Below are 26,573 nucleotides of genomic sequence, written 5' to 3' on the forward strand. Positions count from 1 at the left end.
ATATATTGGCTGAAAAGGTTACTTTTCCACTCTGTTACTGAACAGATCAGAAGCAAACATTTAAAGATGTACACAACAGGCACACAATAAAGATGCAAAGATGTCTACAGAGAAGCAAGGGGAAACGAACATAATTTAAGAGCTGCTTACTTTGAGTGTACATTGTACAGTAAGCAAATATGTAACCATCAACATACAAAAAAAAGTATAAGAGTACTAAACTGAAGCATCAGTTTAAAGATGGAAATTCTGAAAACATTTAGAATTTCAAGGCCTTAAGAGAAAATACTAACATGTTGTTTCTAAAGGTTACTTATCAGTGCAGTTTCTCCCCTCAGCTAAGATTAGGCGTAACATTCTAAGCATCAATGATATTTAATAAATAAGTTTACAGTCCATCAATATCCAACTAAATTGAACAGCATTCTTCAAAATGAGATTTGCCATAAGCAATAAGCTGTTAAAAAATAATTCACCTTCTTTGTTATTTCTCTACCTCTTTGAGCTACAGATCAACATACCATTCACATAATAACCACCTGTAATTTTCAGTCACCCTTCAGCCTATTTATTTTGACCACAAACTAGCTGTTTGCTGCACTTATATACCATAAATATAACAGCTTTTCTCAAATAGGGAAAGCCTAAAGCACGAAATGACATCATCTCTCCATTCCACTCCAAACTACTAATGGCACTGTACATATCCTTGGCATCATCCTTGACACTGAACACTTTCATTATGCTGTCAGCAAAATCTCATCAATACATTATCTGTGCAGGAACTGCCTCTACCCTTCAGTTACAGAATCACTCTCTTCTCCAGTCTGCATTTTTATACATACATATATACGTGTGTGTATATATATATATTCCTTCACCATATCATATAAGCTTTGCATAAAGCACCTCAAAATACAGTGACATACCCTCTAACTATAAGCACTGCACAAAAGCACTCCAGAAAACAGTCAGTTACATGTAATCTTGCCTACCTCGCAATAAAATTGATTATGGTTCCTCCAAGTTTGTACACCCTACTTCTCAGCTGAAAGTAATTAATTGGAAATCCAAAACAGGAAAGCTTCATCACTTTGCACATCACAACGTTTTTCTAAGGAATCAACAGCCTTATTTAAAAAACATGCATCTTGTGTCTTAAAAAAAAAGTAAGCTTTAAGAAACATCTGAGGCAGCTCATTTTTAGAAAACAGCCTCTTATATTTCAAGTTTTGTTTTTAAAATACCAAACTACACAGTAGTGAACATTTATAGTGTCGTCCTCTCCTTTCTCCAAAACTACAGAATTTTAACAAAAGCATGAAGCAGGCCAGCTAAGCATAAGAATAAGCGAAGTTTAAGCTAAGGTTGTGTACATCAAATTAGTGCATCCCCTTGTGTGCACCACCAAGCAGCAACATTCTACAGTTCAAACATGTCTTTACATACTATGCATTTTTCCACAACTTCAAAGTTTTATCTTATGTGTATTTATCAGCTCCACTTCTACTGAATGAATCCTGTGTCTTTTCAGTTGGAAAGTCCGACAGAGAACTTCACCAAAACCTCCCAAAAGCCAAAAAAAAGTACAGAAGAATAAGATCCTCTTTAGGTATGGGACATATTACACATGTGGGAATTTGATGAAAAGCAGACACACTTTACTGTCAGTCCATACCTGCCACCCATCTGCCACTTGTAGAATCCTAATAGAGACAGAATTGCATCAATTAATCTTAACACATTCACTGAACTTGACATACCCCTTTCCTGATGTACTGCATTACACAACTCTGAAATTCCTCAGTGTAACTGTACTATATTAACAGAAAACCTGCAAAAAGTTTACTACACAATGCATACACTTACACCCTTATGAAATAAAATATAGTTTCCAAGTAGATTCCACTCTATAGTCTGATCCTTACTTATAAACCTTCAAATAGGGGGTAGGTTGGGCATACTTATTTCACACTCAAAATATAAAAATAACTTAAAAAAAAAAAAAGCTTGGCTGCACGCAGAAAAACCATTAAGGGCCTAGTTTCAGAAAACCAGAATTATGTTACCATATTCCACCTATTTTGTGAAATAGTATCTCTAGATTGGTTTTTTCCCCTGCAAGTTGTTTTGTAAGGTCATTTATGTTTATTATTAAAATTCAAAACCATTAAGCAACTTTTTGGTGTAGAAAAAGCAGCAATGAGATTCTAAAATATATTTACTAGAAATTAGTTTCTCCAATAAAAAGACTGGCATTCTAGAACAAGAAGCCTGATGATATTCATTAATATATAAATGGATGAAAATATCTGTTTCCATTAAGGACACTTTAACTTAAAAGCAGTATCTCACATAACATTTCTAACAGTAGTTAAAGCAGCACATTAATAATCAAGCCATGTTGTTACTGTAGCAACAATGATTTCTGGTAGCCATTTTCTCTTCAGCTTTAACACTGTTCCAAAGCCAACAGCCCTTACTACAACCTGTGTATAAACCCAAAGGCAGCTAAGTGCTCAGCAGTTTCTCCAGCTGTGCGCTTCAGATACCTCCCTCCAGACCGTCTTCAGCCCAATGTACTCACCTAACAGTATTCCCTAACGCTGGACTTGACACAATTTCCGTTTGCACTAATGGAAATGTAGCAGTATGGCAGCTTGCTCTTCAGAAAAACCCAAACAACCCAACCCTACATTTAGGAGACTAGCCAGTCTGCGGGACACTTTCAGAGGAGAGCAGTGCTGCAGTTCATCGTTTTAACCTGCAGGCGCTAAGAACCCAGCCTGATACAAGATCACCTGGCCACAGGCTCACAGCCTCAGTCATCACTGATAGCAGCCACTGAGAAACCCTTCCCAGACCACACATCACAAAATCAAAGCAAATGCTGGAGCCAAAAGCAATTTCTTACTAGGCTGATGTATCTCTGAATTTTCTACATTTACAAAACTCTTTTAAGACCAACTAGCATACACATTCATTTTCAACTCCTCCTCTACATTTCTGCAGTCTTAAAAATGACAACACTTGAAACACTTCCTTGACTTAGAACTGCAATGTAGTTTTTAAAAAAGGTTGAGCCTAAAATTCTACAGTTCAAAATTAGTGATGACATTATTTTCTTCTTTCTTTAAAAAAAATAAAAATCTCTCTTTTGTTGTGTCAAGACAGTTTGAAAGAAAGCAGTGGTGAAAGAGCAGTAACAGAAAGTGAAATACATAAGTATTTGTAAGAGCAATGGGAGGAAATAGCGAACTGGTATTAGCACATAAGTACCCCCAACAAAATAGGATCCTAAGTCCAAATTCAGTTCCTCACAAGTTTGTTCCAGTTGAAAGCATAGCTATGCTGGGATCACGAGCTCTAATGCCTGCTGTTGTCGGTCTAGACAGCATTTCTGACATTTCCTGACCATGGCAGGAGAGGGAATCTCCTGTTCCTAGCCTCAGAGGAAGCGGATTTTCTGCATCTGTGAAAATGTAGAATCTAACAAAAATTTCCTACAGATTTCATGCACATTTAGATTTTCCTAAGTATTCATAAACCTTTGCTCATATATAAGGGCTTACATTTAAAATGAAGGTAGGTTTATGCTGAACTCTGAATTGGTGTAGCAGATTTTATTTTGATATTCCTATGACAGTGCCTTCCAGCAGAGGACAGAGTAGACACTCTAGAGTATTAGTCTCTGTAAACATCACTGCTAACTCCCAAACAGCCTGCTTCCTTATCAGAGTAAGCTGTGACTTCAGTGAATGTTCCAGTAGGAAGAAAATAACCAAACATAACAATCACTTAAAATATAAATTTCAGCACTGCCATTCTTCCAGCAATAGTTTTCCAAAACAAAATATATGTGTATTTTATACAACAGGATTTAGCTACTGCTTATCAAATTTGAAGTGAAGCTACAAAATACTTTACTTTCTAATTGGGTTGATATACAAGCTATAATCTTTATAATCTATGAAAGATCACTTTGGGGAGTCACATATACTTAACCACTAACATAAAGCTTTTCCTTCATTTTGCTGGAGCCTGCTTTTTGGTGACAGAGGATTGGTTTTGATGAAGAAGTTATAATATGCTGTCAATGCTATCACCTTAATAGTCATTGAAAATGTAAAAATCCATCTCTCACTTTGCTGCTCAGCGTTCATTTTTGGTTTGGTGACACTAAGTTTCTAACGTTGTCCATTGTCTACATAATAAGTAAAAACTATTTCCTACTTTAGATAAGCTGTAGTAATGCAACATAATTTAACCAATTGTGTTTTACTTTTACAGATAGCTGCATTAGGGTTTTTTTTTAATAGAAACAACACACATCTTACAACCCAGGTTATACAACCAGGCCTGGGAAGCAAACTGGGGCAAATGCCTCCACACACCTCTTTCAAATGTAGTTTTTGATCACCAGTTACTGTTGTGAACACTCAGCTGAACCAGTCACATATCACCAGCACCACAACCACAGAGCAGTTCTGATACAACATCCATTAGTAAGCTCCTATTCACGGTCCCTGTGTTCATATGGACAGGGTCCACAAGATTTATTACTAACAGCATCACCACACAGGATTGTTTTCTATAGTATAATTTCCAAGTGTTTTGTCAAGTTACTAAGCCTTTGCTCCAAAATTACTCTACAAAATTCTTCTATCTATTCTATTCTAGATATTTTCAAGATCTACCCCAAGGTCTCTACTCAAGTTATGCAGTACCTTGAGGTCTACTTTCTAAACTGTTTAATAAGCACCTATGGAGCTTCCATGCTAAACTGCAAGAAGGCATAGCAGTCCTACAAAGGCTTCACTTCAAAGTTAGGGCTCCATCAAACTTTCTCTTTTCAGCCTTGAACCCTTCAAATGCTTGTGGAGTTGGTTTCATTGTTCACTCCCTTTTGCTTAGCTTTTAGTCTTTGATTCTTTTGCTATTTGAATTAGTTCTCCCAAACACATAAAAACAAATGGAAAAACTCAGTATTTCCAGCATGCCACATCGGTTATCCTCACCTGTGTCTATCCAGCCCACTGGCTATCCTTAGACACCTCATTTGGTTGGGGCTAAAAAAACTACACATGCTTAGTTTGCCAGTTTTCCTGACCAAAACAGATTTCCTAACCAAACTTTCAGAAGTAGCTCAAGAAACAGAAGAGACAGTACACATACTCTAAGCCTCTTTCATACACTTTACACTGGATTACCAGGATAGCACAAAAGAACCGGATCTGCATGGACTAAGGTTACATAAAATCAAGAATTTTTGACATAAATCCTTGCTAGGCAAGTCATCATCATCATCTCTGCTCGCCTCACTGGGATAAAAAATGGAAGGCAAATTCCTAAGTTGTTTTTAGTGTCTAAAAGACATTTCTAAAAATGAATTACCACAATACCTGTATGGTATTTTTAGAAACAGCATGACGTTTCAGTTATATAGGAACTTGAAAGGTTTCTCCCAAGTATTATTTCTATTTTTTGCTCTCTCCCTTGTGCAGAAATACATTCTGCCTTTAGTGCTCACTATCGCTGATAAAACACTGAGAAGCAACAGCAGTCTTACAATAGTGGTAGAGAGAGATACCTGAAGAACCATTTTTTTCTAGACAAGCTGTTCCTCTTCAAGCCTCACATACGCCAGGAAAGAAACTGAACCTCTCTCATCCACCAGTACTTTCAGTCACATGTACAGCAGTGAGAAATCACGGTGAACTTCACCAGCGAGTCTCACCACCTAGGAAGTCTGGGAACAAGGGCTTGGCGTTAAGGGGAACATGGCACTGGATGCTAGTGATGTACTTACCTTACTTCAAAACATTAACAAAAGGAAAGGTCTGTGAGAATCCACGCTAAAGCAGCTCACCAGCAAATCTACTACTTCTCATCACTTGTGTCACTACAGTCCAACACATTCAAGGCTTTAAAAGGACACAGAAATAGACAATCACCATCCCAAAGCACTTCTATAAAAAAAACAAGTCAGACAAAACAAACCTTCAAAGGTTCCCCCAAAGCAAGGATGCAGAAAGAATATACAACAGACAGTACCTACTATCTTTGGTTTATGTACCACACATGCAACCTTTCCACCTCAGTTTCTTTAGCATTTCAGTTCAGTTTGCATTCCAGACATGTAAGCTCTACTCCCTCCCATCTGTAATTCCTCCAAATCCTCCCAATTTTTTCATTGCAGCTTATCTAGGTTAATTTAACATCATGTCCCCCCAACTTATTTTCCCCCTTTTGCCCCAGCAAAAAAACTGCCACAACATAAGATATTTTTTGTTAATAAGTACCTGATTAGGGAGTTCTGATATTTTATTCTCAACTTCCTACAAGATGAAAAACTGTTTTTAAAGTAACTTTCTAACATTTCTAATGTTCTAACATTCACTATAATTTGTACACAGTGCAGTTATTTTCGTTACCTTCCACAGATTCTCAATTTTTAAGTTTTGTTCAAGAATAGAAAAGATTAGGTGATTTCAACCGATACCAATATATATGTTAAAAAATAGGAAGTAGAGGAGGGCAGAGTACTCATTTCACTGTGGGAGAGAAGTGGGAGAAGCCAGCTGCCCAACTGTCACTTCCCACTCTCTGTGACAGGACACACAATCAAGACTTTCTCACAGAAAAGACACTCATAGCTACAGTATTAAAACAAAAACCCCCAGCACTTCTGTGTGAAGGAAAAAAGTTATTTATATTGGAACTTTGCAGGCAGAGCCCGTCCTCTCTTGAAAATATTGTTTCTAATACCAAGCCAACTTAATAGCAACAACAAAAATACAGCTGTCGGAAAAAAATACTCCCCTTCTCAGTCCTCCTCACCAATGATCACACAGAATCTAGTCTCTTTGGTGAAGGCTCCTAAGAACATTCACAAGAACACATGATTTCTCTGCAAATAAAATAAGCATAAATACAAGAACCTGCAGCCCTACAACCACTGTTTTGATTGTTGGGAGCCTAATTTTAGGATACAAATTCTCTAAACTTCCAAATTCTTCTGACTGAAAAACATAAATTTGGAAAATTAAGTTAATATCAGAGACAGTTTCTGAAACTCTACAGCCACAAAACTGTTGTATATGCATACATCTGAAGAAGAAGAAAAGTATCAGCAACAAACATTACAAACATTAAGGGCTTTCCAAAAGTAGTCATCAAAAATTGTATCACATAGTGCTCCTAGGAGAGCAAAGTGGAAGCAGAAGGAAAAAACAGAAACATTCAGAGAACAGCCACTCCAGGAAAAAAGCAAGCTATCAGCCAGAAGATTGGTTGAAAAGCAGCAAAACAAAAAAAACCCAAACCGAACCAACAAAAACCTTAAACCATAACCACCACCCATCATCACCCCACTGACTGCAGGCAGACAAGAAACACACACCTACCACTTCCTACCAGCAGCAACAAGGAGCAGCTTCAGAGCCGCCATGCCTTAGGAGCAGACGTACGTAACACTTTTCCAAAAGCAGTCCTCTGACCTCCTGTTGTACGCCTTTTCCCGAAAACCCATCCCTGTCCCTACCAAAGAGCCCCACTGGCAAAGGAGATGGGATAAGGCACAACTCAATGCTATTATTACTCTCTGAAAAGGCAGGCAGGACAGATTCATTACTACATTCCAGTGATATATTTGTTAAGGAATTCCTTATGTCTTCTCCTCAAACTATAAATGGATTCATCAGGTTGTAAATAAAGGTAATTTATGCAAGAGATATACTTTGTTGTGGAAAGTATTTTCACAGGCACGTGCTAACAGTTGGTCCAGAAACAGGGAAGGTACAACGATCTCAGTTCATGTCTTCAGCTACAGTTGGACCCATCACTAAGGCTCCTGTAATTCCTTCTATCCTGTTTCCCAAGATGCATCCTCTCCCCTGCTCCAGCTGCTTTGTGAAGAGTATAATATTATCAAGTAGTCACTTAAGGCAAGCAAAAAGTACAATCATTTAAATACTCACAGAACAATGTCCTTTTATAAAAAAAAGCAATCTGATTAAGTATGGTATTAACTTGCAGTGTTCAGCATACTGAAAAGTTACTAAACACTAGCAATAGGCCTGAAATATTCCTAAGCCCAGCAACCTTTATTCTGATTTGAGCGTGAACTTCACATAAACTGGAGTAAGTTTCAAGAAATACTGAATTACTAAATAGCCCATTATCCTTAAACTAGTTAATTATTTGTAAGACTAAGCACTCTGTATCAATCAATAAATGTCAACTAGAGAATTTCATTTCCAGAATCCAGATTTAGAATGAACCCTCAGTTCCCATACCAAGAATATTAAAATTACTTCTGTTGGAGAGTTCTCTGCATCACCAAGTTTGCTTGGAAGTATCAAGTCAGTTAATATTTAGTGTAAGCAAAACATCAATACCCACTGTTAAGCCACTGTCTTCCTCCCTTTAACCTCACTGGCAATATAAGGACATTGCTGCAACATTTATCAACAGCTGCTGTGTACAGTTGAAGTGTGACAGAAATGCAACACAATTGGATACTTCTTTTTTGTTATTTTATTTCCTGAAATTTAAAAAATCTTGCTCTCCTACAAAGAGGAAACACCACTTATGAGTAAATACTATGGATTTTGGGTAAACTTTGTACCAAGACAAAACACTCATTACATGACACTGTGTTGCACACAAAGTAAGCAACATGACTGATCACCTGACTACCATGCATTTAAAATTTTTTCAAAAAACCCACACATTAGAAGTTTATGCAAACTCATTACATGGTCTTTCATGATGGAGAACTGTGATTTGAACATCAAATTACATCTCCCAAGATTACTGCACTGGAGAGGTGCAGTGTATTTTTGTCTGTATTTACATAACAGGGGACGTCCAAGTGACCATTTCATGTCTTTTCTACAGTTCTGTGAACAACATGGGCATGACTTTCCTACCATCGCTGCTTGCGTGAAAGGTTCCTATTACCTGAGCTAAGGGACACAATGTATACAGGCATGGAAGTGTATGTGGGGTTTTTGTTTGGTCTTTGGGGTTTTTTTGTTAATTAAGCAGAAAAAGGGTATTTTTTTCACAATACTACAAACTACAGGAAATCTTTTAACTCAGACAGTCCAATAGTATCTGTATGTATATCAGCCAGAATGACCAACATTCACAATTTCCTCAGGTAACTTAACCTTTTTATGCAGTACCAATATGAAGGTTGCATCTACATTGAAGAAAAAAAAAAAAGTTAATTATCAAAAATCAGCTTATAGATTTAGTTTACAGGCAGAGTGATCAAGAAGATCAATTAACTTTTTTTTAAAGAAGACAGAGTTGTTTTGTTTTACCAGCGATTCCTTTACACTCTGAAGTTGGGTGGACGCTATTTTCATCTGAAGGAATCAGGTTTTGGAGGTTATGCCAAGTTAACCCGGTCTCAAAATCAATTTAAGTGAGTGCAATGTTGTTTAATTTTATTATTTTCTTCCAAATCTCTGGATACCTAATACAAAGTGCTCTGCAATCCAGAGCACAGAGGAAACTAATTCAATTTGGCTTAAAGTAACTAACATTAGAGAAATCCATAAAACAAGTATCTTAAGGTAGCTCTCTAACAGCCACACTTGAACTTTGCTGAAGACAAAAAGGTACTTGAAAATGTAAAAATATGAGAAAAGTGAGTTATTGACATAGTGAATCAGCGACTGTTCAAAGACATTTAATTCAAACCAACCTCAGGTGAAGTTGCAGAGAAGTGACACAACTATCCAGTATTTTTTCCAGTTTTAAGCTCTTAGATCTTTTGCAAGCTGTTTAAAAGTCTGAAAGTATTTGAAACTAATAACTGTGTGTGTGAGCATGTGTGTGTTTTATTACTATGGAGAATTTTATTCCTTTTTCAGTTCCATTTTCTCCACAAGCAACTTAAAAAGGTTCAAATAAAAAGTATATAAGTTGCGCTAATACTTGCAAGCATAAGCACAAACTATTGCTCAATAAATTCCACTGACAACCCTTGACTTCAGTATCCATATGACATTCAGTTATTTTCAAGTGGAAGGCATTGCCATTCTTGTTTAATATCCTGTTTATTCAGTTGCTGATTCTCCTACTTCAATCAATCATTTCTGTACTAAATAACCTCACATAGATGCTCTAAGTGGTCAGTGCCTTTACCTCCTACTAGCCAGGTCACCTGTTGAGATTTCAATTCTCTTAGCATTCACTTAATAACTTCCATATTTTCCTAGGTGTATTCCTCCTGGTGTTCCTCAGTATAAATCAGATGCTGGACACTGTGAAACTTTAAAAAAAAAAAAAAAGTCATCAGAGTAGTACACCTTTGCTTTTTTTTTTTAACAGTGATATTTCCCCAGGTCTTTTTTTAATTTAAAAAAATATCACAAAGACTAAAAAAAAAAAAAAAGAAAATAATATATGTATAAAAAGAAAAGTCAAGTCCCTTTGGTGACATTACAACTTTTTTTTCCCCTCTATAAAATTCCTGTGTCTTGGGTAGATTTTTATTAGAAAAATTCTCTTGGAATGAATACTCTAGTAGTAGAAAGAAACTATTTTAATACCATATTTTGAAGATAATGAATTTCAATTCTCACTGTTAATTCTTGTATAACTCTGCACCACATCCCTCTGCAGTTACAGTAGACAGGTTTGCAACATCAGCTCTGATTATAAGTCAGTTAATAGGATTGTCACACTGCATCGCTCTTTCATGCACTCTACTTAAAGTCCTCTCCAATAAGAAAATTGCTGCATTTTCTCTGCACCTAAGTGACCCACTAAAAGCTTCCCCAGATCTATTTTGCATTGTCTAGTCAGTCCATTTATTCTGCCCTCAAATCACCTGACTTGCACAAGTCAGGGAGTAAAGAATTTTACACAGAAGAATCACATTAAGTTACAAAGACTCTGGAGCACTTCACCGTCCACTGTGAAGAATCTACTCTTTAAAATTTGTTTTATAATTTGAATCAAAAATTTAGAAATTTATATTAAAAAGTAACATATTGCACAAACTTTTCAGTAAAATGTAGAACGTACAATTCCACAGAAGAATTCCAGAAATGCTTATCAGCCTCTTATTTGTCCCATGTGTTAATTCATTAATCTATACAACATGAAATGGCTTCTTACCCTAAAATCTGGTGCACATTCATTCCCCATATGCGTTTGAAAGCAAAGTTCCATGACACAATCTTCATAATTAAATTACATGCTAGAAAGGGGGAGCAGGAATCAGAGTATCACTGCAAAAGAGGTTTTGCTTAAAGGGCCAGTTGTAGGACACTGATGGAAACCTATTTGGATATACCATGCTTGCTTTTCATTACCACTGTAATGTGTCAGTTTACAGACCAAACTACCACAACAGAAGTATTTCCAACAGACTGAAGGTTACACACAACCTATAAGAAAAAAAACTTTCTGCATTTCATATAACTTATACTTGTCAAGTGTTCACCACTGAGACCTGATGGAACACAAACTTTGCTAGAGAAACCGCCAGATCCTGAAGCAGCTCGGAGCCCGAGGACACGACTTCGATACCTGATCTAGTAACTTTTCCTTTGCTGATGTAAACCACTTCTGCTCCGGGAGCCCCGCCACCGCTCCCGGTCGGAGGGCACACTGCCCAGCGCCCCTCGCCAGCCCTTTGTACCGACACCGTGCGGTTCGGAGCCGCTCCGCTTCACGGCAGGCAGGAAGGGACCACAGGGCAGGAGAGGAGCGCGCATTCCCGCTGTCCCAGAACGGGAGCACACGACCCTTCCCGGGCCGACCACCACGGGCGGGCAGCGCTGTGGGACCCGCACCCCGGGCCGAACGGCGGCGGGGCGGGAGAGGCGGAGCGCGGGTGGCCCGCGGGACCCGCCGGGCGGGCGGCCGGAGAGGACGGGCCCTGCGGGGTGACCTCGGACACCCCAGCCCGCGGGGCATTACCTGGCTGCCCCGGCCCCGGGCGGCGCTGCCCGGCCCCGGGCCCCGAGCGGCGGCCCCGGGCTGCCCGGCTCCTCCGCGCCCGGCAATGGCGGCGGCCCCGCTCCCCCTCCCCGCTCCGCGCTCACTGGCTGCGCCGCTTCATGTGACCGCACAGAACCCTCCTCGGCACAGCCCTTTGTGTCCCGCCCGGCCGGGGCACCGGGGACGCCGCTCGCCGGCCCAGGGAGGGGGCGAGAGGCGCTGCCGAGGCCGGAGGGAGGGACGCGGCGGGCAGGGAGGGGAGGGCCAGGCAGGGCAGCGCCTCCCGCACACGCCCGAGCTCCGCCGCGCCGCCGCCGCCGCCCCGGCCCGGCCACTTACCGCGACGGGCGGCTGCGGCCGAGCCGCGATGCCGCACCAGGTCGGAGGCGGCCGCCATGTTCCCGATGCGGCAGGATGGGGCAGAGCCGCCCGCTCCGCCGCCCGCCGCTAGGGCGGCCCGGCCTGCCCGGTCCGACGCGGCCCCGCTCGGCTCGGCCCGGCCCGGCCCGGCCCGCGCCCCCCGCCACGCCGCGCCCCCCCCACCCCCTCCCCAAGGCCCCCCCGCGGTCGGGCGGGGGCGGCGGGGCCGCGGCACAAGAAAATAAATCGTAACGGGAAACTCACGGGCTCGCCGGGCTGTGCGTCACGCCGAGGTTACGTCCTGCGCGCGCCGTCGTGACGTCATCGCGCAAGCCTCCCGACCGCCCCGCCACTCCACGCGCGCCTACGGACACACGCGCGCGCGTGCACGCGCCCCGAAGTGGGCGGAGGGCGCACGCGCACGGTCCCCTCCCTTCCCCCGCAGGGAGCGCGCGCCCCTTCCCACCCCCCTCCCCTCCCCTCAGACGGCGCGCGCTTCCCGCCGCGCGCGGTCCCACGGGGCGCGCGCCACTCCCGTCCCGGGCGCGCTCCGGTGTCGCGGAGGTGACGCCGCCCGCGAGGACGGGCCCGAACAGCCCCCGCGGCCTCCCCTCACCTCCGTGCCCGCAGACCTGGAAAACCAGGTCAGCGGCGGGATCCGCGTCGCGGTGTTCCCGTGCCGGCGGGAAGGCAGGCGGAGGCTGCTGAGGGCGGTGCCGGGTGTGCGGAGAGCCGAGCGCGGGGCACACGGCCCGGGCCCCGCCGGCCCATGCGGGGGGCGGGAGGCCACGAGGTGACACCGGGAAAGCGGAAACATCCGGTGCCATTCTCTCCTCAGATGAACGCTCTGAGGGAAACCCCGGTAAAGGGGGAGAATGGAAACTGCGCAGAGACGGCTTGGATGAATTAGCCTTTTTCCCTTCAGATTTGCCAGGCCCGGAGGATTTCACGTCGGAGAGATAAAGACAATGTCAGAGATGTGAGCAGTGGTCAGAGAGCTCGGGAGGACGCTAGATTTCAGGAGAAAGGAAGAGGGAGAACACGGCACATAAAATTCCAAAGGGGGGAATAGGTCAAGAACTGTCAATCATTCTAGCCTCCATTCCCAGAAAAGTACTGAAGCAGATGATCGCACATCTTTAAGTACATGGTAGCTAATGAAGTGATAAGCTACAGCCAAGATGGATTTGTCAAGAAAATCACATCAAGCCACGCTCATCCCATGCTGTGACAGTGTAACAGGCCCTGGATATGAGTAGCTCTCGATCTGTTATGGCTTGACTTGAGTAAGGTTTTTGACACTATCTCAGAGAACTCTTAACTGAGCAACCAAAAGACATAACATACTGAAATGACTGCAGTGGTACAAAATTACATCAGCAATGCTTCCCTCTGACAAATAGTGGGAACAGCAAATTCCCTGGAGGTGGGCATGTCCTGAGTTTGGTACCAAGTCTAATTATATGACTGGCAGAGTACAGTTTACATGGATTGGATTTGCCAGCAATGCCAAATGGCAGAGCTGGAAGTATGTTGCAGTGCAAGAAAAATTCAAAATACTCTTGAAAAAGTGGTTGTAGAAATAGGATGCAATTGAATAAATACAAGTGCAAACTTCAACATTTAAGCAGGAAAATAACAACTGCACAATTGCAAGACTGGGAACACATGAATAGACACTGGGTTTACAGAAAAGGGGTTGGGGATCAGAGTAAATCACAAACTGAACATGCATCAACAATGTCACACTGTTGTGAAAAAAGCTGCAGAACAGAGAGATGTGTAAACAGAACTGTCATATCTAGGACATATAAAGAATTTCTCATATTTAATACTGGTAAAGGCTCATCTCTATGTTCAGATTTGGTCTCTGCATTTCAAGAAAAATTTCTTTCAAAAAAGTCCAATAGAACATAGTACAAGGAAGGAGGGAAAAATCAACATTTTTAAAAGATGTGACCCTAACTGAAAATAGGGATGTGTCTAGTGAATAAAAGACTATGGGGAGAAGAATACATTTTCCACTGAGTCCACTGAAGACAGAGCAAAACTTAACAGTTTCAAACTGTACTGAAAGAAATTTTGGTTAAACAGTCATGGATAAATAAAACTGGCATATATTCTTTATAGGGTTCTGGAAATGTTATTAGCATCTTTTTTAAAAGATAAGAAAAATTTACATAAGAAAAATTTAGAAGCATTTGACTTTGCTGTGAAGTAATGGAGACAGACTAGGTAATAATTGTTTTCAGCATAATTTCCTATACCTGTAGTTACTATCCAGATATCTGTTCTGATCCTATTTTTTTTTCTGATAAAAGTGAATCCCAGAGACATTTCAACATCTAATGTGTTGTTGTGATCTTATGCACAGGTGTAGATATCCCCTTTGGGAGTCTTTGTCATGTTACATTGAGTATAGCTGTGTGCCAACATATGTCACATGCTCAGCTAATTTGCTAATTTATAAACTTTATATATCACAATAAATTCCACATTTAAAAATAATGTGTTTGTTAGTGCTCACATAACCAGTGTGTATTGAGACTTTTGCTTTTATTTGCTTTTTTTTCATGGTACCAGAGACTAATTTTCCCCAGAATCCATTAAATTTGGGGGGTTCTCTGGAGCTTGCCAGTTAGGAGAAAGCAGTGTGAATGGTTTATGTTGTGGGACTGAGACCTACCAAACTCAACTCATTAGAGATGACTAAAAGGCCATTAAATAGGCCAGTTTTTAATCTCCACTGAGTTAGACTGAATTCAAACTGATAGCCCACAGGCAAAAGGCTATGAATTTCATTAACAGTTCCCTAAAGCACTCAGTCCCCTAATGAGTGCTAATATTATTCTTCTGAGAGTTAAGCTTGTTTTCTGAAAATATACATATATAAAATCGAGTTCTGATATTTTGGAGCATGTATGGACAGTTTTTCCACTGCTTTTAAACACAAGAAACATGATCATCTTGTGCAATCCACAGACTTCTTGTAAGATTCTCAGTCATATGTGCTCCGTGCTAACTCAAGTACAAACAATAAAAACATGAAAAAGCAAATATTAATACTGCCCCAATGCTTCTTGCTAAATATCATATATTTTATTGTATGTGATCATTTGAAGGTCATCACACTTATTTAAGTATATTTTGTCCCCTAGCAGATAACTTTTAAGAAACAGCAATTCTCACTGCAATTCTGTAATTAATAGTTAAAGGAAAACACCAAATTCCATAAAAGCATTAACTTCTAGAAGATGGAGTGTTTTATTATACTTCACATCTATTTGTAAAGAGGTAAAATGCTTAGCATAAGGAAATCTGAACTTTAGTTCTAATGCTGCCAAATCCCACAATTTAAGAGTTTAAAGGTATCTAACAATCTTTTTAATCTCTCAACTTAGCACTTGAACTAGAAGGCCCAATTCCATTAGCAGTAGTGGACTCTAAAAAATACTTATAATTCACACAATCTGTGGATCAAAAGAAAAATCCACATTTGGCATGAATGGAGAACCTAACTGCAGTATTTCATCAAAATGGCACTGTGGGAAAAGATTATGTCCAGTGGTGTCAGAAGTCCTGTTTCAATTTCTAATTCTACTTCTATTGCCACTTATAATATATGAAAAGTAGTAGATGATCTTAAAGGTTGCATGTTGGATTAAGAAGACTTGAGAAATATACACAAAATGACAGAAAATTGGGATTGCATGTGTGCATGAAGTAGAAATTTTAGGACCAGCCTCCAGTGAGACACTATAAGATCAGTGAAAGAACGTGTGTGGCCAGTAAAGAACCACACAATAGGATTCTTGAAAATCAAGCCAGATACTGCACAGGTGGTTTTTTGCTTGCAGGAATTCTGGCTGTGTCCTGTATTATTTCTCCACCAATGCAGACAAGGCCTAATAATGGTTTTAAAACAGCATTTGAAAACCTCTTAAGATAAGGTTGCTACCTAGTTCCTTCTGGTCTTCAACAAGGCTAGAAAATGGTTAAACCAAGGCAGGATTTTTCAAGTTAGCAGCAAAATATGATTAACTGAAACCAATTTAGAAACTGTTTCTTCATATAAACATTTTTGTAGCTGGAGTTGCAGAGGGAGGGTTGGAGTAGGTCTAAGCTGAAGCACTTGGAATGAAAGAAGACTGCAAATGCAGCCTTGTAATACACAGGAAAATCCAGAATGCTCGGAGGCAAAAACTTTTTAGTGATAATTCCTTACATTTATATAGCACCTTTTATTCTCTAGAACCCCAAGCACTTCATTAACTCTATGTAAAAAGCTTCACAATGGAAATATAGCCACTATATGCATCATTCTTTGAAAATTTCATTTTCAGTTGACTCATTTCTTTCAATAATAACATATTCTGCTTATCCTGTCTACAGCAACCAAAACAACAACAGATAAAATACCAAACTACAGTTTTCACTTGTAGAACAATTTATGCCTGTATGGTTTACAAAATAGAAATGCACTCATGTAATGGATACATTGCATTTAGTCCATCCATTTTCATTCTCCATTTATTACTTTGATCTCATCTTTATGTCGTAGCACTTGGTAGACAATTTTGTCTTCCATAAGATTTTCAAAATTGCAATGATTCTTGATATCTGAATTTCAGACAAAAATGGGCTTTATAGGAAAAAGTAGCATCTTTTATTAAATTCGCTACTATAAATTGGAAAAGCAGAGAAGCTTTTGAGTACCTAAGATATAATGCTGGGGGGATTTTTAAGCTAAGATGGTCGTATAAATAAAAATAATCCCTTATCCTTACTTATAATCCCTTATCTTTACCTATAAAGTTTGTCTCGTCTTTGCCTTTAAAGTATCATAACTGCAATAACAAGCACCCAGGAACATAATGGGAAAGATATCTGTGTGTTCTTGCTCAACTTGCCACAGAGTTTTTCTTTTCACCCTACAGTGATGTTTCTGGTTTCTTGGCCTTTCTTACAATGACATAGTACTGATTTCACTAATATCAACAAATTTAGGAACTCAATGTACTGGTTGTTTCAACAAACAGTAATCAACATTATTTCCATTGAAATTTTAGAAGAATTAATAACAGAATTAATTGGACCAGTTTGATTTATTTCAACAGGGTAAAAACTGGAGAGGGAAAATAATTTTCCCAACTTTTTTTTTGCTGTTTGAGCTGTTGATTCATGTTTTGTTGACTTGCTTATTTCACAGGTTCTTTTGAAATACAGTTGTCAATGTTAATTAAAGAGGATTGTATAGTCTCGTCTATTTTTTAGACAGAACAAAAAATGTATTTTATTTATAAATTTAGCCTCTGCTATAAATCAAGATATTCTAGTCATCTTTGTCAACATGAATTAAACTTTTAGAATTGTCAGTAAAACAAAAAGAGGGCAGTAAGAGTATATAGGTAAAATTAAAACCAATAGCCATTAAATCTATGGCTCTCTTAACAGTGATCCCAAGATAAGGTTAGTCCTGAAATTAAATACTTTGCAACAGAAGGGTATTTAGAAAGGGTACCTAAGGAAATATTACTGCTTGCCACTGTGAACTGCCTTTAGAACTGTCATACCCTTACATGTGTTTGAATTCTCTCAGCTAGGAAAAGATTTCCCAATTAAATAATAAAGACAACTGCCACTGTTTCCCACTGCTCGGCTTCTGTCCATAGGCAGTGGTATGAAAATCCCGTGTCTGTTGCTCAGAGCTGCTCCCCTTGGCCAGGCCTGTGCTGGCGATTACAAACCAGCTTTTGTCAGAGGACAGCAGCTCCGGATCCAGCCTCCCACAGTTGTCTCCTATTCTCAGTCTCACCACTAAGGAGTGTTACCGTCATCTGCCACTGATCAGAGAGGGGCAGCTGCTGGGGCAGCACTGCCTGCCTGGCACACCAGGCTCCATTCTTAGCTGTTCCACAGGTACCACCATAGTAAACGTTATCAATTACAAATCATGGATTCATTATCAATAATAATTAAGTAACCTTGGTCTTTATGCTTATTTTATTTCATCTTGCTTTGTTCTAGTTCATCCCACATTAAAAAGACAATAGCCAAGCCTACATCTTTGTTCTCTTCAGGAGGATCTGACAGCTCTCTTCTCATGTCTGAGTTACTGAGCTCAAGCCTCACAGAATTCAGAGATCACAAGAAAGCAGATTACTGTAGGAAATACCACCATATATTATAGCACTGACCTTCTTAAAAACAATGTATTGCCTTGGAGGGTTGCCATTTGCATCACACACAGGAAGCATTAATATATGAAAATATGCAGTGAGCAACAAAACCATAACAAATTTCTTCCTGAGTCTGTTGATGAATTGTAATTTAGTGTGAGAGCAAGAAAGCAGTGGCAATAAGTTGGTCTTCAACAGATGATGAAAAAGGACCTAGATGTAATAGGTAGAAATTATCATAGCTCTGCTTAACCCAGTCTGATGATTCAGTTCACATTATAGTGCCAAGATGATACACAGGGAGAAGACAGAAATAGTAATTTCAAGATCCTTGTTTCAGGTGTCACACTGGTAGCCTTAACGTGTCCCTGTAGAGGACACAGCATAAATGACTCCAGCTCCCACCACTATCAGCCACATGCCTGACCTTCACCATGACTGTCCTGTGCTGGCAAAGTATTAGCCATGAGAAGGAAACTGCACTAGATCTGTAGAGTGCCATGTTCTGCTCTTCTTCAGGTTGTGTCATCCCCCTTCTTCCTACATCCACCTCTGTGACTAGCATCAAGGTCACACCCATGTCTACAGCACATATTAGAGACTGGAACAATGTTAATGTGAGGAATTAGTGACAATAATCCTTTCAGGCACACTACATCTCCAAAGTTGTGACTTCACATGTCCATTGAGGGACAGAGGTGGCACATTGGGAAAGTCACCTCCCTCAGACAAACATCATTTCAACACCCTTACAAAAAGGAAAAGACTTTGCTAGCCAACCCCCCCCACCTCTGTACTTCAAAGTCATCTGGGCAGATGGAAGTCAGGACAACGGTGTCCAGGTGAAGACAACTTTGACTTTAGAAGCAAGTTCCATATGTTTTAGCAGCTCTTGAAAAATGAACAGCACCTCTCAGTCGTCAAAATCATTGCCAGTGTACCAGTGTAACTACACACCAGGCAGGATTTCAAACCACCTTCTTTTCCCCCCAGTTTCCTACTGTTCTGCCTGGTAGGCAATTGCCATATCAGTGATTCTGATTTCTTTCATTGTCACATGGACATACAACCTCTTGTCCTTCTGCCTCTTCTTGACACAAACAATTACAAAAATCTTTACTATGGTTTGTTTATAAAGCACCAGAGGTTTGCGTATGGGAAGACATAATAATCATATTTAAAGAAGAAGTAGAAAAAGCAAAAAAGCCTTTTATTACTATTAATGTGGAAATACTGAGGAGCTTATTTTGTGTTTAGGTAAGATCACAGCAGCAGAAAGTCTGTTTGATATGCCATACCTTCTGTTTGTTTCTTAATTGTAAAGAGTTTGCTTTTGATCAGGACAATTAATTATGAATATACCTGAGTTTTCTAACATCAGAGATAAAGCCTAAAATAAAAAAAACTACAAAAGCTTTTTTAGACTATACTGTAGTGTATGGATAAGTATATATCTTCAGGGCATGAAAATAGACATCTTTGTAATTGAATCCTGAAAAGGAGGGGGGAAAACTATATAAAACTGTGATAGTTTTACACAGTCTTAGAGTTAATATGCAATTGTGAAAAATTATTTATCGAATTCTGTACAGAATCAGTGTATGGCATGGTATGTTAACAAAAACGAAAAGAGCAAGTTACAACCTGGGGTTATTAATGAGAGTTTTGTTAATCAGTAACTTTTTTTTCCCCAACCTCTCTGCCAATCTCTTTCTATGCCAAAAGAAGAGAAGCATCTCTTAGGTCCTCAGCTTGACCACATCCATCACCACTCATCTGCCAAAAAGTGTCTTCAGTGCAATGACCAAAGCTATATTAAAACTTTTGCTTCTCCAGTATTTCCAGATCACATCCCACCTAAACTCTCAGATGAATTATTTTGAATAGCAGTTCATTTGCCATTATATCACTCAGGAAATACTGTCTTAGGTTTGGGATTTGCAGGCAGATCTTGTCTCATACTACTACTGTTTTTAGTGTGAAGCTCATAGGAACATGAAGCGCCTCATTATAAGCTCAGTGAAATAACTGCAAAGACTTTAATGAGCTTTCAGCCAGGCTCAAAGAAAGAAAATTCTAGCACTTATTTTCCTACTAACAAAAATCTATGTATTTAAAATAACTGTAAAATAGTTATTTCAGTATCCTGAAATCCATGCTGAGTAGAGGTTTCTCAGACAAAAGAAATAGTGAAGAACCTTAGAAGAACAGTTATGTTCACTTTTAAAATCTGTCCCAGTTTCACAACCCTTGGCTCTGGATTCCAACAAAGGGTGTGAAAATAAACTTAGGATAAGGCTTTGGAAGTCTATTTTTAGTTAGACCATGCAGACAATTCATAGAGTAAAAATGGGGTATCTGTAAAGCAGAAACAGTCAGCAGAGTAGTTTAATTTTGGGAATTTCAGCAGAAGAAGCTATGTCTGAACACTCCCAGGAAGCACTCAAATCTATCAGTGTATCAAATGTGTCTCTCTAATTCCATCCCAAGCATATCAGAATTTCTTTTTAAGAAGTTATGTGTGAATTGTTATTCAAATATACCTCTGGCTTTTACTTACCACATTTATATTCTGCTTTAAAACAGCAGAATATAGTTTTTACTTACTCTGCACAAAAGAGAATCCTGATTTTGAATCTTAACAGGACCCAGATAATGGTGGTTTAATATTTCATGTAGATGTCTTAATCAGCAAGTCATTTAACCCAATCAGTGTGAGAGTACTTTTTAAAGTATCCTATTTACGAATAAGCAATAACCATGGTTTTGTCACATTTTATCAATTATGCTTTCCAAAAGAGGAGGGTGTCATCACATTTGTGATAGTACATTAGGAAGCACAGCTTTTCACAGTGACTGTTAAAATGGCACATGCTGGGGAAAACAGTGCTTATTAGGATTAATTTAAGACAATGGGTACTCACTAAGCCTGAATTGTGTATGATCTCTTCCATCATTAATGCGTTACAGTTTATCTCATCCTTTAAAAAGAAATAATTACATATTGAGAATTCCTTTTTTTCCCTGGCAGAGCTGACAGAATTTAAATCCCAGGCCCGAGGAAGGAGACCAGTGGCTTGAGGCATGCAGCCCTCCTGTGCTGCAGCAGGACAGTGCAGAGGGCAGTTCAGGCCAGCAAGGGCTACAAGGAACAGTGACAGCCCATCCTTTCAGGAGTTTCTAGTAGGTTGTGGAAAATTAATGATGCCTGACTGTCAAAGCTTGTGTTGATCAAACAGCTCTGCAGCCTGCTGAGAGCAGAAAGGCTGAAAATGTCATTTGAGACAACATACTGCTTTTGCTGCCTAGGACCCAGGAACAGGAGATCATAGTGCTTCATAGTAGTTCAGGAAGCTCATGATACCTGATGTTAACAAGAGGCCAGGGCTGGAAATTATGGTGAACATTCAGGACACGGAGCCACCATTTCTAACCCCAGGCATATGTTAACTTTGGCCCTTTTATACTCCTGCTGAAAAGGGTGACTGTAAAGTACAGCCTGGGGCAACAGCAAGTGGGGGAGCTCCTGAATGCAGAGATGTTGGGAATCAAGGTGGGAGCTGGGAATCACGGTAGGTGCACAGGGGCTGTTCCTACATGCTGTGTTAGATCTCCGGGTCTCTTAGGCACATCTATCCCACATCAGCATCAGAATACTATGTGAGCCTTTCTAGTACTCATGTGACATCAGTATACATGTACCACATACAACCCACAGCCTACACCCCCCCCACCACCTTTATGTAAAAAGCCTCATCAGTCACTACCTTTCTGATATTGCTGTAGCAGCCTGTTGATTCCTTCCCCAGGATAGCCAGCACCTCTGAGGTCTCTGTCCATTCTGAGATGACCCACTCAGGCCTTCACTTCAGAAACAGAATCTGTAGTTCTCTCCTTATGCTTTGCAAACAATATAGAGAGGGGTGTCACTCTTCCTCCTGGGAAGGAAGGTGGCTAATCCTCCTCTGGGTTAAGAGATGCAAGAAAGGCTTGGCTTGTATCTGTGGCCTCCCAAACATAAAGGAAGACTGTGAGAAAGCCAAACTGTTTGCAGATGGCAGCTCAGGGCCAGGTGGAAAGGGTTGGACTGGGGAGTTGATGAAGATAATGTCACTGTAAATCAGAGAGTCACATGGCCAGGTGGTGCTGAACAGGTGTGGGTGGGTGTGACACATACAGGTGCAGAGCTGTAGTGTAAAGGCCAAGCCATATGGCTCAGTAGGACAGGTACAGGGGTGCTCCAGGGAAAGGCACTGCGGAGTGGAGATGGTCCAGGTCATATGCGTGTGTGCGGGAAACTGAGAAGGCTTCTGAGCAATTTTCTTGTTGCATCCTAGCTGGAGCATTTCCAGGGAGCCCAGAGGGCACATGATGAATTGTAGCACAGGAGCACTTCTACTGGACAGAAGGGACAAAGCTAGTTGGCCTCCCCAGACTTGGCAGTTCTTTGTTCTGAGCAGGATGAGGATATTTTACTTGCAGAGAGGGGAGGCTGACTGAACAAATCCCATTTCCCAGTAGGAGCAGGAAAGTTAAATGGCTTGGGGAGTTCCCCACTGGAAATGCCATGTGAGTGATTACTTGTAACCTAAAAGGAAAATAATCTGATATAAAAGGTAGTATGTATCAATGTCAACTTGCAATGCCTCCTAACCAAGGAATCTCAAAAAACCCTCACAAACTCAAGTCTTGTGTTTGATTTAATTTAGAAATTACTTTTTTTTTTTTTTTTTACACTGGGCTGGGTTTGAAAAGAGACTATGGAAAAAGGAACTATCATGAAAAAGCATGTAGAAGAATCCAAATTTCTCCTTATTTTATATTTTACTTCAGCGGAACTGTAAGAAGACTGGCATGGTCCAGATTTCATCATTCTCTTCCAAAGCCTGGGAGACTTGCAGAATGAGACTCTGTGCTTTACATTCTGCTTCATGGAATATTGTTTTGATTTTTATTTTACTACTATTTAAAAGCGTGCAATAGAAGTTCCTGCAGCTGTTTGGTCACATAATAACAGACAGACTCTAATTGCTCATGCATGGCACTCAGCATGGTGTAATCAGAAAAAAGGCCCCAAACCTGCCTCCTGCATTCTAAATAAGTGTGTGTGTCACTTTGTAGGAGATCAGAATCCTGTCCAAATTCTGCAAAGTCAGATAGAACAACAGTTGCCAAATGACAAAATCTATCAGAAGAAACAGAGTAAAAAGGCACATCTTTGTTTCTGATCTTTACAGCTTCAGTATTGGCAGAAGAAATGTCAAGGTTTCCAAAATAAAGCCATTTAAGCACTCTAACAGCTATTAGATATAAACAAAGACATAAAAATAGAGTCGTTGGAAGCCAGGATATGAACATTTGAAACAATAGCTATGTATACAATGACCATTTTGTTAACATCATCTACTCCTGGAGCTGTGCAGCTCCACTGCCTGTGTCTGTGCTGGGAACACAGGCATAGACCTCTGGGGTCTCCTGCATGTAACTAGCAATGGGGAATCCCAAAAGCAAAATGTTTGTGCAGTCATGCTGCAGCCGTGGGAGGAGAAAGGGACTGCAGAGAGGTGCAGCTTGTTCCCCTTTACTGTCATGCAGGACACACATTGCACAAGGAAGCATCAAGAGTACCTTCACTGTCCTCCTCCCCAATAACCCTTCTCACCTTAGTAAAGGCAAGCAAGTTAAATTCCTGACAGCAGCTAGTTGTTTTAAAGGCTCTGCCACTGTGGCAATAAGACAACTTGCACTGGCAGCCTAAACCAGGTAACAGTTACTTGAAAGATAATATAGAAGTGAGAACCTAATGGGTATTACTGTGTTAAAAATATCACCATTTTTCTTGCATAAGACACAGCTGTTCAATAAATGCACTGCTCAGCATTGATCATCCACATGATACGGTATATGAAGATGGCATTTTCCTAAGTAAAAATTATGGTCTTGTCTGTACGCAAAACCTGTATCCCTTTAATTTAATCAGTAAAGAAATGGGTACAGTACAGTCAACATGAAGACAAAATTCAGGGGGTAAAATGACATTGTATGTGTCTATTCAAGACTTATAATTTCAGCAGCCTTGTTTTCTGCAGGTACACTGCCGGCAGTTTTTCTCTGAGCACAACATATAACGATCCAGACTATGGATGTGAGGAACAAGACTGTGATCCTCTATCCACTGGAGTCCAAGCTAGTCTTTTGGGGAACTGCCAAAAGAAGCCAAACAGGATTGTTTGTGCAGAATTGCAGTGAACTGCTATCTGAGACATGGCCATTATTGGACTATTCCTGGTGCTTCAGTATTACAAAAGAAATACATGAAAATAATTAATTGATGTCATTAAACTACTGTGGTGTTGAACACATATTGCACTCAAACATATTGAATGTTGACAATTTATTATTTCAGGTTTTATGACAATGCCTCTGTGATAATATTTCTGCAAATCCTGTAGGTCAGATATAGGAAGGAGAAGTCTGCACACTATAAACTGCCACAGAACTGAAGACTTGTCAAAATAAAATGAGCGATAAAAACAATAATACTCAGGCAACATCACTCTCATTAAACACCTAATGATGCCACAGGCATATTAGTGGGAAAATGCTCATGAGGCTCATGAGGAATTAGAAGGAAAAAAAAATAAAAACCCTGCTCCTAAAACCGCTTGCCAAGCTGTTTGTACATTCTGCCGCAGGCACTTTCTTGAAAAAGATGGAGACGTGAATGGAGACAGGCAGTGACTATTAGATGCTGATGATGGTGAGGGCAAGCAGAACTGATGCTAGAGATTAAGGGCTGCATTTTGCTTTCAGTTATGTCTCGCCTGTCTCAACATTTCATAGTATTTAAATGAATCTGTTACATAAGGCATTTCTCCTGTCTACGTGGCTCAGCAGCCATATTCTCCTTTCTGGTATGGATTGTCTTGGGAAACTTGCCAAGCTGTGACAGAGCAGTGCATAAAAGGAAATCATGCTCATAAGCTGGGGGTGGGGAGAGCTGCAGGTGAAGAGATTCAGTGCAGCAATATATATGCAGTCTCCTGCCTCACAAAATGAGGGCTAAATGAAATGCACCGTGCTTCTTTAAAAAAGTGCACGGGGCTGCTAACCACCCCAAACCATCCCATTCATTTGCTCCAGGGAGGGTGGGAGCACAGCACAACAGAATTGCTCAACACTGCACTGGCTGCTGCTTTGGCAAATTGGAAGAACAAACAAGTATCTTCTCTTAAGATGCTAGAAAAGCCCCATCCAGTTTTTGAGCCTGTTCCTGCCAGATACCGAACACCTCCTTTACACTAAGGACCTTTTAATTACAGACAGAGGGTGGACCCAGCCTCTTGTAGGAGGAAGTTACTACCTGCCTGCCAGGACCTGCCTGCAAGGTTTGCCATTTCCTACAGAATTCAGGGAATGCACTTGTTGTTAATTTTAATTATTTTATTTATTAATAGTCAAGCTCTCAGGTGGAAAGCTGTTGGCTTTTCATCTCTATACCTCAAAGGGCTTTACAAAGGAGATAATTATCAACAAAGGAACATACATTTGGGCTTTGGCATGTAAAGAGCATCTCAGCCCACCTGTAAAGTAGATTTGCCAGGTGAGCTTTACTCTGCCCTGGAAACCACATCCAAATCTTAAATGACTGGGGGCAGGTGGAGGGATTTTTACCTGAAGTTCAGGCACACAGAAATCTGTAGGGGATTAGGCAACCCTGCACAATGCTGTGCCCAGCTGGAAGATGTGGAGGTCAAGGAGACTCCAAGCTTGAAGACTACAACACTGGAGCAATCTCCAGGCATCTCCAGATCAGATGAGGATCCATTACTACAAGGTACTAGTGTGGATTACTGCACTGAGCACTTTTAACTGCTCCATCCCTGAAGAAGATTTAATGTCTTTTCACCATCTTCAGTTGTTATAGTAAAAGACAGGTAAAGAAATGTGTTTGGCCGTTTTGCACTGCACACAGACTAGGATTTTTCATCTTAATGACCTGCAGCTGAAACAGATGTTTTGGTTTAATGTTTTAAAGCACTTCACAAAACTTAACACTAATTTATT

The 26,573-nt window shown here is 40.5% G+C and overlaps 1 protein-coding gene and 1 long non-coding RNA gene across 10 annotated transcripts in view; one reads left to right on the top strand and one right to left on the bottom strand.

Annotated features, from left to right (window-relative positions):
* The window catches only part of ZNF644 (zinc finger protein 644), a 71,264-nt gene that overhangs the window by 32,957 nt on the left and 11,734 nt on the right, over positions 1 to 26,573 (bottom strand). For 4 of the 9 annotated variants that reach the window (XM_051802176.1, XM_051802111.1, XM_051802195.1 and 1 more), the window contains exon 1: positions 12,592 to 12,709. The exons of 1 other annotated variant lie outside the window; for it this stretch is intronic. The gene's annotated coding sequence lies outside the window, so the exon portion shown is untranslated. Of the gene's footprint in view, positions 1 to 5,809; positions 5,925 to 10,161; positions 10,289 to 12,306; positions 12,453 to 12,591; positions 12,710 to 12,943; positions 13,015 to 26,573 lie in introns of those variants that run through there. 4 more of the 9 variants (XM_051802146.1, XM_051802136.1, XM_051802126.1 and 1 more) reach the window with 4 other exon arrangements.
* Positions 12,846 to 15,390, top strand: LOC127478006 (uncharacterized). Its single transcript, XR_007907099.1, has 2 exons — positions 12,846 to 12,971; positions 13,166 to 15,390. It is a non-coding gene; the product is annotated as an uncharacterized LOC127478006 (long non-coding RNA).

Source organism: Manacus candei, unplaced genomic scaffold (assembly GCF_025592945.1).
Source record: "Manacus candei isolate 608988 ecotype Guabito, Panama unplaced genomic scaffold, ASM2559294v1 h1tg000005l, whole genome shotgun sequence".
NCBI classification, from domain to species: Eukaryota; Metazoa; Chordata; class Aves; order Passeriformes; family Pipridae; genus Manacus; species Manacus candei.